Raw genomic sequence first — 11899 nt, forward strand, 5'->3', positions numbered from 1 at the left:
AGTGGGAGGGGGAGTTGAAATGTTGGGCCACAGGGTGGTGTGGTTGATTGGTGTGGGTGTCCTGGAGATGTTCCCTGAAGCGCTCTGCTCGGAGGCGCCCCCAGTCTCCCCAATGTAGAGGAGACCACAACGGGAGCAACGGATACAATAAATGAAATTAGTGGATGTGCTGGTAAAACTTTGATGGAAGTGGAAAGCTGCTTTCGGACCTTGGTTAGAGGTGAGGGAGGAGGTGAGGGCACAGGTTTTACAGTTCCTGCGGTGGCAGGGTAAAGTGCCAGGATGGGAGGGTGGGTTGTAGAGGGGCGTGGACCTGACTGGGTAGTCACGGAGGGAACGGTCTTTGTGGAAGGCGGGAAGGGGTGTGGAGGGAAATATATCCCTGGTGGTGGGGTCTTTTTGGAGGTGGAAGAAATGTCGGTGGATGATTTGGTTTATGCGAAGGTTTATAGGGTGGAAGGTGAGCCCCAGGGGCGTTCTGTCCTTGTTACTGTTGGAGGGGTGGGGTGTGGAGGGCGGAGGTGAGGAATGTGGACGAGATGTGTTGGAGGGCATTTTTAACCACTAGGGAAGGGAAATTGCGGTCTCTAAAGAAGGAGGCCATCTGGTTTGTTCTCTGGTGGAACTGGTCCTCCTGGGAGCAGATACGTCAGAGGCGGAGGAATTGGAAAACGGGATGGCATTTTTGCAAGAGGTAGGGTGGGTTGAGAGTTTGCTGAGGGTAAGAATTCCCTTTGCGTGAGCTCTGCAGTAGATTTCCTTTATTCATGGAGGGCATTGCCTTCCTACTCATGACTGTATAGCTGTGACTGATGATTCAATGCTATCTGAATCAGTGCATAAACACCCCATTTTCACAACATCTGAGATCTTTAGCACATTGTATTACGCTCTTCTTTGGAAACAACAAAAACATGAATTGAAGCCTCAAGGAATCGGAGCAGGCGTAGGCAATTCATCCCTTTCAGCTTGTTCCCCCATTCTATCAGATCATGGCTGGGCCAACCCAGGCCTCAACACCTACTTTTATGCTTGATCCGCATAGCCCTCAACTGCTCAATATTTCAAAAATCTATCTGCCCTCTTTTAAAATAGAATCATACATTCCCTACTGTGTGGAAACAGGCCTTTCAGCCCAACAAGCCAGAACAACCCTCCGAAGAGTAACCCAACCATTCCCCTCCCACATTTAACTTCCACAAAAGTTTGGGTGAGAAAATTCTAGCCATTCACTGAGAGAAAAAAATCTTTACTTTTTCTAAAATGAATGTTCCCTTGTTTGAGACTTCATTGGTGCTGGAAGATCTAGTCAACATCTACCCTGTCAAGCTCCTCAGAATCTTGTTTCCATAAGATCACCCCTGCTTATCTATTCTTGATAGGTCAACCCTTTCATCCTCGAAGCAGCTAAGTGAATCTTTTTTGAATGGTCTCCAATGTTGGTTTATCCTTTATTAAATATGGAAGCTAATATTGTATACAGCACTGCAAGTGAGGACTCAGCAACAGCCCCAGTGTGGTTAACCAATCCTCAATCCATGCTAATACATTACCCCAATACCATGAGCTCCTCAATTGTGCAATTAACTTTTATGTAGCACCTTATCATTTGCATTTTTAAATTCCAAATAGAGAATATCATGGGATTGCCCTTTATCAGCCCTGCTTGTTATCTCCTCAATGAACTGTCGCAAATTTGTCAAATATAGTTTCTCTTTCACAAAACCAGTCTACCATGTTTAATGATAAGCTTGTCTTCGTGTCCTGCTATTTCTTACTTCAATATTCGACTCTGTAGATTCTTTCAGTAGATTTGCTAAGTATGATTCCCCTCTCTTAAATCCATGCGGACTCTGTCCAATCCTGTCACTGTTCAGTAAGAAACTTGACTGTACTCCAATATAGTTAGTAAACGTATATGTATTTATTTTTAAAAATTGATTACTTATAAATGCTGGACCCATGCAACATCAATGAATTTATGACTCTGAATTTGGGTTATAATGTTTTTTACTGTTAATTCCTTTTCATACTGTGTTATGCAGACAGCACCAAGTGATCACTCTTAATTGTGAGTAACTTTGAAAATAATATATTTTAAAAATGACACCCCAAAATGCTGCCTCATTAATGTGCAAGGAGGATTTTATTCAATAGTTTGCAGATAAAATTGAACAGCTTTTTGCTGCAATTTGGCCAGACTGCAGGTTACACCAAAGTATCAGTGCCTCACCTTTAGTGTGTTCCCAGATATCACACAGCTGCAGTATTTTGGTTTGCACTCAGCTATATGTTGTTCTCACTTGTTTCTTTGTGAAAGATTACAAAATTAACTTGGATGAATGAACTTATGACTTCTTTAACCAATGTTGGGAGAAAAAAAAGTCAGTATTTCAAGTGCTGATAAAGTAAAATAAACTGATAATCAGTAGAAAGGGTTTAAGATAGATATGGAACAAATGCTGGCAAATGGGACGAGATTAATTTTGAATATCTGGTCAGCATGGGCAAATTTGACTGAAGGGTCTGATTTATGTATTGTACAACTGTGACTTCATTCTCTCAGTTATTCAAGAAGTTGAACACTTCGAGGAGGAAAAGGAGAATTTATGCAGAGAATGCACTTGAAATGATGTTTGAGGTATATCAAACTCACATTGTTTCATCACCTTTTCCTCTGGATTCTTCAATGAACAAACTTGCTTTGTTCTCTGAATAACTATGTATCATGTGATTTGTTTTACACAAAATATTTCGTTAGGATCGAGTGAAATATTAAGAAGTGTTCATTTTTAAAATTTAGGCAGCTTGATTATTAAGCAAGAAAAGGTTAGTGTTTTACGCCCACTGAATCATTGCTCTATAAAAGATAACAAGCTTTTTATCTGTTCTGGCACAATATATGGAAGTCAGTTCTGAAGGAAAACATCCTCGTAGGTAATGTTCCCACATATGGGGAGTAATTGCTTCTGGTCACTCTTCAGGCTATAGAGGCTAGGATAGAAATGAGTTGGCCAAATTTAGCAACACCATTTGGAAGGACTGTGCTCATTGGGGAAACTTGCAGGATCTGGAGAAGGAATACGTGTTTCAGAGTGTATGCAATAAACCTGAACATGGTTATTGTTTTCACAGAGCTTGGGACCCGACTGGAGCAGCAATGAAGCTCGTATTGTTTTTTAAATTTCCGAGCTTGCCAAATTATTGTTGGTAAATGCAGGTGACTTTGTCAAGGCACATTTCACACTCCCCAGCAAGGAATTTGGTCCCAATTCTGTCAGTCCATCTATTCCCATGGATAACAGGTATTTTAAATGTGAGCACTCCATTTAACTATTTGAATTGAATACTTCAGTGGTTACATCTTCTTGGATTCTTTATTTCAAATTACTCAGTGATTTTTGTCCTCCCTGAATTTGCCAAGCACTGGGCAGTTCTGGAATATTCCAAATATTTACAATAGATGCATTCACACTTTTGAAGGCAACCTGGCAGATTTGAATACCATTCAGGTAGTCAACAGCAATACATAAGTAACTTTATGAATTGCTTACTGTACACCAACAACATAAGCCAAGTACTATTGAACCCACAGGTCGTCTCCCAAGGATTCCCAGATCTAAACAGTGCATTCCAGGTATGCTCACTCTCACCATCGGGGAGCAGTCTCCCAAAGTGCTCCCAGAATTTAGAAAGCACACACACTGCCCTCCAAAGCTAAATCTGCTGTCACAGGCTTCACTCTTATTGCACACAGTGACATTTATTGTCCAGTTCTTTAATGTGTCAAATGATTTTACAAACAATTTATCAAATTCTTTAAATCCTGAAGAAATGTGATGTCAGCCCTTTGTAGAAGTGAATGGAAGGTGTGATGTTTGCTTGACCTTTGGCTCTATGTATCAGACCGAACTGAACCTTTAGCAAGATGTGGCATGTTACCCACAATCTTTGTTTAAAAAAGCAAAGATTATGCTCTGAGATTTAAATGTTCAATCAGGTTTGATCAAAAAGCCTTCCAAAAATTGAGAGTTTGACTTCAGCTCCTTTAAAGAGACATGCACTTGGCCTTCAATTTTGTGACATGTAATCATTCTTTGGTAAAGGTGGCTGTGTGCAACACTGCAGGATTTTGTGCTGAAGTGCCCCATTGGGTGGATGAGCTTTATTACTGGTGTAACTTGGCTAATTTTGAGATGGAATGTTACTTTGAGTTAAATCTTGTTTTTAAACTGAGGCGTGCTTGTGTAACTTTAGTGTGGAAACTATGCTCATGTTTGCAATGAACCTTTCACCTTTGGAGATTATTTACAAACCAGATCAGAAAAACACTGAAGTTCAATATAGAAAGCACAGTACTGGAGAACTGCAGGTCCAGCAACATCTCTGAGGGGAATAAAACATTGTAAGTTCCAAGTCCAGTGACCTTTTGTCTGTTCAGACGAAGAGTCAGTGAACTTGAAATGTAACATTGTGGGCGGCACGGTGGCACAGTGGTTAGTACTGCTGACTCACAGCACCAGAGACCCGGGTTCAATTCCCGACTCAGGCGACTGACTGTGTGGAGTTTGCACGTTCTCCCCGTGCTCCGGTTTCCTCCCACAGTCCAAAGATGTGCGGGTCAGGTGAATTGGCCATGCTAAATTGCCCGTAGTGTTAGGTAAGGGGTAAATGTAGGGGTATGGGTGGGTTGCGCTTTGGCGGGTCAGTGTGGACTTGTTGGGCCGAAGGGCCTGTTTCCACACTGTAAGTAATCTAATCTAAGTAACGTTGTTTTCTCTTCACCGTTGCCCTCAGAACTGCTGAGTTTCTACAGCACTTTGTTTCTGAGGTACAGATCTCCAGTTCCTGCAGTTTATTGTTTTGTTATAGATCCTATGATTTGACTTGCGATCAACTGGGATAAAACTCCCCAACCATGGGAAAAAAACATAATTCTTTATACTTTGCAAAACACTTCTGTAAATAAGAAATGCAATTCAGCTAAGAAGATATACCATCTGCCGTGTCTCAAACCTGCTACTCATCTTTGAGAACGAATCTGTCAGAATTGTGTTTGTTCACTTCCTTTGAGATTACAGTCCACAAATGTCCCAGTTCCAGTTCCTGGGCCGGGCCCGGTTACCACATTGCAGTGGGGTGGGGAGCTTTGTGTCAGACTGAAGTTTTTGTTAAGAGCAACATTGCAGGTTGAAGTTGACGCTTTTGACTAATATTGCGTCATCAAACTTGGAGGAAATCCTTCCGAATGTATTGATTAACTGGACTGAGTCTGTTTACATGCAGTCCTGTTAGTAGTGCTGTAATTGTCTAAGTTAAGAATCACACAACACCAGGTTATAGTCCAACAGGTTTAATTGGAAGCACACTAGCTATCGGAGCGCCGCTCCTTCATCAGGTGATTGTGGAGGGCACAATTCTAAGGCACAGAATTTATAGCAAAAATTTACAGTGTAATGTACTGAAATTATACATTGAAAAATACGTTGATTGTCTGTTGAGTCTTTTAGCTGTTCGAATACCATGATTGACACATGAAAGAAATGAAACTATCACAAAACCTGGTTGTAAAAGTTGCATTCCTGACAGGGGCCCGCCCAATCACTCATTTTATTAATCACTGCACAGTCTCAACAAAGGAATGAAACTGGATGGACCACATGACATCTACTAATGCACTGGAAAATACAACCACACAATCAGCCCTCTTGACACTGCAACTTCTGCCTCACTGTGGGCCGACAGCAACAGAACTGTACTCCAGCGCAATCTGAAATCTTATGGCCTGGTATATCCCTTCCTCCACCAATAACATCAAGCCAGGGGATCAATCCTTGTTCAATGGAGAATTCAGGTGGGCGTGTCAGGAACAGTGCTGAAAATGTGTTGCTGGTTAAAGCACAGCAGGTTAGGCAGCATCCAAGGAACAGGAAACAAGGAATAGTACCAGGCATAGCTAACATTGAAGTGCCAACCTTGTGCAGCTTCCAAACCTGCATGCTAAACAGTGCAAGAAACACCAAATAGAACTAAATGATCCAACAACCAATGGATCAGATCTGAGCTCTGCAGTTCTGCCACACCTAGTCAGGAATGGTGATGGAAAATCAAACAACTCACTGCAGGAAGCATCACAGATATCCCCATCCTTACTGATGGAAGGGTCTTACATATTCATGCAACAGACAAGACAACAGCATTTGCAGCAATCTTCAGCCAGCAGTGCCAAATGGATGAGCTTTCTACATTGGTCCCTGACATCACAAATGTGAATCGAATTGTTTGAAAACTTAAATCAGATCAAGAAATGGACAAGTAGTGTAAAGGCTATGGGCCCTGCCAACATCGTGGCAAATAACACTGATGGCTGTGCTACAGAAATTGCTGCCCACCAAGACAAGTACTGCTTCAGCACTGGGATCGATCGACATTGTGGAACATTGCCTATGGATGTTCAACACAAAAAAACAGGGCAGTGCCAACTCAGCCAATTTCCCTCCATGCATTCACACTCGCTCAGCAGTGAAGTGGTGGAAGGTGTCATCAACAATGCTGTCAAGCAGCTGCTCAGCAATAGCCTTCTGTGACGCCCAGTTTGGGTTCTGCCAGGGCCACTCATATCCTGATCTTATTTCAGACATGATTCACAAACTGACAAACAGATGAATTCCGGAGGTGAGGCGAGGGTGATAGCCCAGTCCCATTCCAAGACCACTATCTGACCTCACCACATTCTCAGCTCATTTGCTGAAACTCTCATTCATTCATTTTGTTAACTCTAGATATGAATATCTAAACCCATTCCTGGCCAGCATCCCACATTCACCGTCCCGTTAATCTCAAGAACATTGAGAACTCTACGGCCCAAGTGCTCACTTGTACCAGAACTTGCTGATCCACCAAAAGGCTCCCAATTATAAGCAACAACCATTTACTTTCACACCCTTGATTTAATTCCTGGCTGTAATCATTCCTATCTCCCTGCACACACACCCCCTTTCATATCTTAATAACTCATTTTAGTTCAGATGTGCAACGATGTTTTTATTTTTGAGTTCACCTGTGTGACTGTTTCTATAGCTTCCAAGGCAGTACGGTCTGGAATTCCCACTCTAACCCTCTAAGATCTGCTTTCTCCCTTTAAGGTATTCCTGATAAACGGATTATTTGGCAATGGTTGTGATCACCTGACAGAATATTCTCCATCTCTGGTTCTTATGTCAAAAGTTCTCTAATATTTTTGTGAAATTAAAAACATGTTGATTTGTACAGACTTTTTCTACTCTTCACTATAGCTGAGTGAATAAACTGTTATGTCTCTTACCCAACCACGTTGTGGGAGCACCTTCATCATAAAAACTGCAAACGTACAAGGAAGTCAAACATTACACTCTCCACAGGCACCATGACTTTGGCATTGATCACTGGTGTCCGTGGAAGGAGAAATACACACGATGTTTCAGGGAGTGCAATATGAATTATAGGGAATGAAAATGGTGCAGAATTTGACTGTCAGAAATAGAAGGAAAATACACTCGCTTATTTGGAAAAAAAGAATTCTTGACTGTAAAAGATATTGTGGGAAAAAAAACTTGATAATGAGCAGGATCTGGTCAGGAGCCGGGCAGCAGTGTACAATTCATTTACAAAAGGGTCTGTGAACGTAATAGTAAATTACTAAACAGAGCAAAAATACATTCATGAGAGACTGAGGAAGCTAGATAATGAACAAGTGGAAATCAAGGAGACCAGAGGGGAATCAGAGCCGTGTTCACTTTTATGATCCCACAGTCAGAGATGACTAGCACCGAAACAGACTCTTCCGTCCAACCGTCCATGCCAAGTGATACTCTAACCTAATCTATTCCCATTTACCAGCACTTGGCCATCCCTCTGAACTCTTCCTATTCAAATCCTATTTAAATATAACTATTTTAGTTGCCCTTTAGGTCCCTTTTGAATTTTCCCCTCTCACGTTAAACCTGTATCTTCTCGTTCTGGGCTCCACCAACTCAAAGTAAACACCTCGTCTATTTACGCTATCCATGCCCCTCCTGATTTTATAAACCTCTATAATATCACACCTCAGCCTATGACACTCCAGGGAAAATGGCCCCAGCTTATTATGCCTCTCCTTGCAACTCAAAACCTCCAACCCTGGCAACATCCTTGAAAATCAATTCTCAAACCTTTCACGTTTCAGTGCCTCCTTCTGATAAGAGGGAGACCAGAATTGCACACAATATTCCAAACGTGGCCTAACCAATGTCCTGTCCAGCTCCTTTACTCAATGCTCTCACCAATAAAGGGAAGCATACCAAATGCCTTCTTCACGTCCTATCTACCTGTGACTCTACTTTCAAGAAACTATGAACCTGCATTCCAACGTCTCTTTGTTCAGCAAGACTCTCCCAGGACTTACAATTTAGTGTCAGTCCTGCTCTGATTTGCTTTTCTAAAATGCAGCACCTCACATTTATCTAAATTAAACCCTATCTGCCACTCCCCAGCCCATTGTATTCTGAGACAACCTTTATCACTGACCACAATATCGACAATTTTGGTGTCACCTGCAAACTTACTAACTGTACCGCCTCTATCCGTATCCAAATCAATTAAATGAATAACGAAACAAATCCAGAAATAAAAAATCCATTTCTCTGGGTGTGAATGTGCTCTGTGTAAATCCTGCCCAATGACTCTCTATAAGGGAGAGCTGCACATACTCCCCTCTGAACTTTGCCCCCTACAAAGCTGGCGGCTGCACGTGTCCAGTGAATCGTTGCCCCGAATAAAGATGGCGGCGCTTACTCGGGTCAATCACGAGATGAGGCATTTTCCTGTTTACTGCAAAAATGGGACGAAGTTTCAAATTTGTATTTTCCGATATGCACCAAATGTCTGTGAAATCTCTCAGCCCAGACCAGCACCATGTCTCTCCCCCCGCTTCCGGCTGTTTATTTCTTTCCTGACCGACAGCTCTCCGCCCACACATGCCGCACTGACCTCGAGCATGATCACGTCTAATCCCGCCCCTCATTCAGTCTGATTGGTCTGAGGAATAACTGCCAGGCCCGGTCCTCCAGCTCTGTCCCTGCCTTTCCATTGGTCCGCCGCTGACATCAATCCCCGGGGCCCATTGTTGGCTGGAGCATGCGCACTGCTTCGCGGCTTTTGTAGCTGTTCATTAGTTACAAGAGTGAGGGACAAAAGTTATAAATGACACGACACCATCTCAAAACCACCTGGTGAAGAAACAACAAAGCTAGTGCTCCCAGAAAAATGTGTTGACCAATGTGCTGGTGTTCTTGAATTTTAGTTTTGTCCATCCCAATCCAACACCAACACCTCCAAGTCACGAGTGAGGGAGGAATGTATAACATAAGAACTAGGAACAGGAGAAGGCCATCCTGCCCTTTGAGCTTGCGCTACTATTCAATAAGATCATGGCTGATCATTTCGTGGATGCAGAACCATTTACCCATGTTTTCACCTTGTCCCTTAATTAATTATTTATTTTTTCGAAATCTAACTTAACTTTAAAAGCGTTCCCTGAACTAGCATCAACTACTTCCCTGGGCAATGAATTCCAGAGAGGTCAAGAAGTTCCTTCTCAATTCAGTCTTAAGTTTGCTGCCTCTAGTCTTGTGGTGATGCCCTCTTGTCCTTGCTTCACTTGCTAGTAGAAACAACTCTCTACTTCTATTTTATCCATTCCATTCATTATTTTATATGTTTCCATTCTTCTGAATTCCAACGAATATAATCCCAATCTACTCAGTCTCTGTTAAGCCAACCCCCTCAACTCCGGAATCAACCTGGTTAACCTCCTCTGCACCCCCTCTCGTGCCAGTACATCCTTTCTCAACTAAGGAGATAAAAACCACATGGAGTACTCCAGGCGTGGCCTCACCAGCACCCAAATACAGCTGGAACATAACCTCTGCTTTTAAACACAACCCCTTCAGCAAAGAAGGACAAAATCCATTTGCTTTCTGAATTGATTGTTGTACCTGGTGACCAACCTTCATGCAGAATGATACTCGGGTCCCTCTGTATAGCAAATGATGCAACTTTTTAACATTCAAGTAATTTTTTTTATGTTACTCCAACCAAAGAGTATAACTTTACATTGACAAACATTCTATTTCATTTAACAGACCATTACCCACTCACCCAATGTATATATGTTTCTCTGCAAAGTTTCACAGTCCTCCGCACACTGTGTTCTGCTAACCATTTTAGTGCCATATGCAAACTTTCACACCCTACGTGTGGTCCCAAATCCAAATCATCTGCATAAATTGTAAATAATTGCAGTCCCAACACCGATCCCTAAGGCACACTACTTGTCACTGATTGCCAGCCAGAATAATATTCAGTTATCTCCACACTTTACTTCCTATTAGTCAACCAATCTACTATCCATGCTAATACTCTACCCCTAATACCATGCACCCTTATATCATGCAACAACCTCTTGTGCAGCATCTTGTTGATGGACTTTTGGAAATCCAGGTACACTGCATGCACTGGGTCCCCATTGTCCACCTTTCTCGAAATGTCTTCATAGAATTCCAAAAGATTTGTCAAGCATGACCTGCCATTCATGAATCCATGCTGTGTCTGTCCAATGGAACAATTTCTATCGAGATTCCCTGCTATTTCTTCCTTGATAATAGGTCCAAGCATCTTTCCCACGACAGGGAATAAACCAACTGGTATATAATTCCCCACTTTTTGACCACCTCCTTTTTAAAAGTGTTTTGCTGCTTTCCAATCTGCTGGCACTGCCACAGAGTCCAGTGAATTTTGGAAAATTACTGCCAGTGCATTTGCTATTTTTCCTGGCATCTCTTTTAGTACCCTGAGATGCATTCCATCAGGGTCAGGAGACTTTTCTATCATTAGCTCAATTACCTCCAAACAGTCTTAAACTACCTGTTCCATAATAATGATAGTTTCCAAATCCTCACCTACCTTTGTCCCTTTGTTAATTACTGACAAGATATTAGTATCCTCCACTGTGATATCCCATAATTAAATGTTCCTTCTCATTTTCCAGAGGACCAACATTTACTTTAGCCATTTTTTTCTGTTTTTTATATTATATTTTATAACAAACTTTGAATATTTATATAGACTATTGCTCTCTGTCTTTACAGTCTGTGCTAGTTTATTTTTCTCATGTTGTATCTTACTTTTCTTTATAGCTTTTTGTGACTTTCGGTTGACCTTTTAAAGGTTTTCAGTTCTAGTTTCATGCTGTTTTTGGCCACTTTGTATGCCTTCTCTTTCAATTTGATCACTTTCCTTGGATACCCATTGCTGAGTATGCCTTTTCTTACACTCCTTCCTTTTCACTGTAATATACCTTTGCTGAGCACTTTATAAAATGTCTTTGAAAATCTTCCACTGCTCATCAACTTCCCACCATAAAGTTTTGTTTCCAGTCTACTTTATCCAGGTTCTCTCTCATTCTATTTTAGTTCCCCGTGTTCAAGCACAAGACCCAGGTATCAGATTTTATCTTCACACTCTCCATATGTATTCTAATTCAACCATACAGTGATCACTTCTTCCAAGAGGATCCCGAACTCTGAGGTGATTAATTATTCCTGTCTCATTGCACAGGGGCCAGATCTTGGATAGCTTGCTCCCTTGTTAGTTTTTATTTGACCAGTATGAAATGGAACTATCATGGATACAAGTAATGAACTCCTCAAGGCTACCCTGACTGAGCTGGTTCGACCAATCTTCATTTAGATTAAAATCACCCACGATAATAAGCGTCCCATTTTTACAGGCATTAATTATTTCTTTGTGTATTGCCCATCCCAATGTGATGTTATTATTTGGTGGCCGACACACTACGCCTATCAGTGACTTCCTTGTTAGA

Source organism: Hemiscyllium ocellatum, unplaced genomic scaffold (genome assembly GCF_020745735.1).
Source record: "Hemiscyllium ocellatum isolate sHemOce1 unplaced genomic scaffold, sHemOce1.pat.X.cur. scaffold_383_pat_ctg1, whole genome shotgun sequence".
NCBI classification, from domain to species: domain Eukaryota; kingdom Metazoa; phylum Chordata; class Chondrichthyes; order Orectolobiformes; family Hemiscylliidae; genus Hemiscyllium; species Hemiscyllium ocellatum.